Source organism: Vulpes lagopus, chromosome 2, assembly GCF_018345385.1.
Source record: "Vulpes lagopus strain Blue_001 chromosome 2, ASM1834538v1, whole genome shotgun sequence".
NCBI classification, from domain to species: domain Eukaryota; kingdom Metazoa; phylum Chordata; class Mammalia; order Carnivora; family Canidae; genus Vulpes; species Vulpes lagopus.
Genome location: NC_054825.1, coordinates 90,710,159 through 90,713,061, shown reverse-complemented (window position 1 = coordinate 90,713,061; position 2,903 = coordinate 90,710,159). Strand labels below are relative to the sequence as shown.

The 2,903-nt window shown below is 38.7% G+C and overlaps 1 pseudogene; it reads left to right on the top strand.

Annotated features, from left to right (window-relative positions):
* Positions 1 to 800: 800 nt before the first annotated feature.
* On the top strand, positions 801 to 2,170 carry LOC121484993 (annotated as a pseudogene).
* The last annotated feature ends 733 nt before the right edge of the window (positions 2,171 to 2,903 follow it).

Below are 2,903 nucleotides of genomic sequence, written 5' to 3'. Positions count from 1 at the left end.
AAAATTGGTTGTATATAGATGAATGCACTTGGTATTTCATTTTGTATTTTATTATACTGTCTCAATTTAAGATATATGTTGAGTTCTTTTTGTTTTCCAGATAAAGACGAATTATGATATTTATGTGATGTTTGAGTGAGTCATAGACAACTTTATTTTGGATTTTAGTTTAACATATAAAATATCCCCTGTCTAAAATATACTCAAACCCACACTGGGGACATCAAGCAATTTACTATGATATTAGTAAATTTGCAGATTTTTTTTGCTCTTGTTTCTGGAATAAAAGTGTCATGCACTTGGAAAATAAAATGTCTTTTATACTAGCTCAATTCTTCTTTAATTCTTATGATATATAATTGACACCTAAATCAATTTTAACAATACTTTAGAAACATCAAAACAGTTTATTTTTAGCAATCAAAATAAATTGATATGTAAAATGCAGAAAAAATATTTTACAGCATAGGAAGATCGTATTTGTGATATCCCCTCCTTACTTAAGTCACATTATGTAGCATCTTGGGTCAGATTAGAAATGACCACATAAGAAGTTCTGGGGGAAGAGAAGTAGAAACTGTCAGTTAAGCAATAAGAGATGGGGACAGGAAGGATTGTACATTTCATTCCGTGTGGCCTCACACAAAATACCAAAAACCTAAATGAATCTTTCCAAATATCCAATGTTTGGTGTCTTCATCAAAACAATAGCTGACGCTTTTTCGCAACGGGTTTGCCGCCAGAACACAGGTGTCATGAAAACCACCACTAAACCTAAACCAAAATGGGAAAGGAAAAGACACATCAACATCGTCGTCATTGGACATGTAGATTCGGGCAAGTCTACCACTACTGGCCATCTGATCTACAAATGTGGTGGGATTGACTAAAGAACTATCGAAGAATTTGAGAAGGAGGCTGCTGAGGTGAGAAAAGGCTCCTTCAAGTATGCCTGGGTCTTGGATAAACTGAAAGCTGAACGTGAACGTGGTATCACCATTGATATCTCCCTGTGGAAATTCAAGACCAGCAAGTATTATGTGACCATCATTGATGCCCCAGGACACAGAGACTTTATCAAAAACATGGTTACAGGCACATCGCAGGCTGACTGTGCTGTCCTGATTGTTGCTGCTGGTGTTGGTGAATTTGAAGCAGGTATCTCCAAGAATGGGCAGACCCGTGAGCATGCCCTTCTGGCTTACACACTGGGTGTAAAACAACTAATTGTTGGCATTAACAAAATGGATTCCACTGAACCACCTTACAGCCAGAAGAGATACGAGGAAATCGTTAAGGAAGTCAGCACCTATATTAAGAAAATTGGCTACAACCCCAACACAGTAGCATGTGTGCCAATTTCTGATTGGAATGGTGACAACATGCTGGAGCCAAGTGCTAACATGCCTTGGTTCAAGGGATGGAAAGTCACCTGTAAAGATGGGAATGCCAGTGGAACCACACTGCTTGAAGCTCTGGATTGCATTCTGCCACCAACTTGTCCAACTGATAAGCCCCTGCGTCTGCCTCTCCAAGACGTCTACAAAATTGGTGGTATTGGTACTGTCCCAGTGGGTTGAGTGGAAACAGGTGTTCTTAAGCCTGGCATGGTGGTCACCTTTGCTCCAGTCAATGTTACAACTGAATTAAAGTCTGTTGAAATGCACCATGAAGCTTTGAGTGAGGCTCTTCCTGGGGACAATGTGGGCTTCAATGTCAAGAACGTATCTATCAAAGATATTCATCGTGGCAATGTGGCTGGTGACAGCAAAAATGACCCACCAATGGAAGCAGCTGGCTTCACGGCTCAGGTGATTATCCTGAACCATCCAGGCCAAATCAGTGCTGGATATGCACCTGTGCTGGATTGTCACACAGCTCACATTGCTTGCAAGTTTGCTGAGCTGAAGGAAAAGATAGATCGTCGTTCTGGAAAGAAGCTGGAAGATGGTCCCAAGTTCTTGAAATCTGGGGATGCTGCCATTGTTGATATGGTTCCTGGCAAACTATGTGTGTTGAGAGCTTCTCTGACTATTCTCCTCTGGGCCGTTTTGCTGTTCATGACATGAGACAGATGGTTGCTGTGGGTGTCATCAAAGCAGTGGACAAGAAGGCAGCTGGAGCTGGCAAAGTCACCAAGTCTGCCCAGAAAGCTCAGAAGGCTAAATGAATATTATCCCCAATACCTGCCACCCCAGTCTTAAATCAGTGGTGGAAGAACGGTCTCAGAACTGTTTGTGTCAATTGGCCATTTAAGTTTAAATAGTAAAAGACTGGTTAATGATAACAATGCATTGTAAAACCTTCAGAAGGAAAGGAGAATGTTTTATGAACCATTTTTTTGTGTGTGTGCGTGTGTGGCAGTTTTAAGTTATTAGTTTTTAAAATCAGTACTTTTTAATGGGAACAACTTGACCAAAAATCTGTCACAGAATTTTGAGACCCATTAAAATAAAAGTTTAATGAGAAAAAAAAAAACACAATAGCTGACATTATGTGCCAGCTATTTTTATAAGCGGCTTTCAATTATTTTACTTATTTTTCCTACCTGCCAGAAAAATTAGGTGTTCAATCTACATATGAAAATGTGGAAGCTTTCAGAAGCTAATTTAGCCTTGAGTCTCATAATTAGAAAACATTATAGTTGGGGTCCAAATTTAGACTATCCAAAATCTGTATGCTTAATCCTCATGTTTAGATGCTCTCTTCTTTGAAGTATTAGACTTCAATTAATTAATTTATACTTTTATTCCCTTTTATTTTTGTGCCATTACCCATCTTTTCATACATATACATTTTACTTTACAAAGCAGAAAGCAAGTTTCTTAAGTACAAGGATTCAGAGAACCATGCAATAATAATACTAAAAGAACCTGTTGAGTTCTTAAGTAACGATAGTAAAG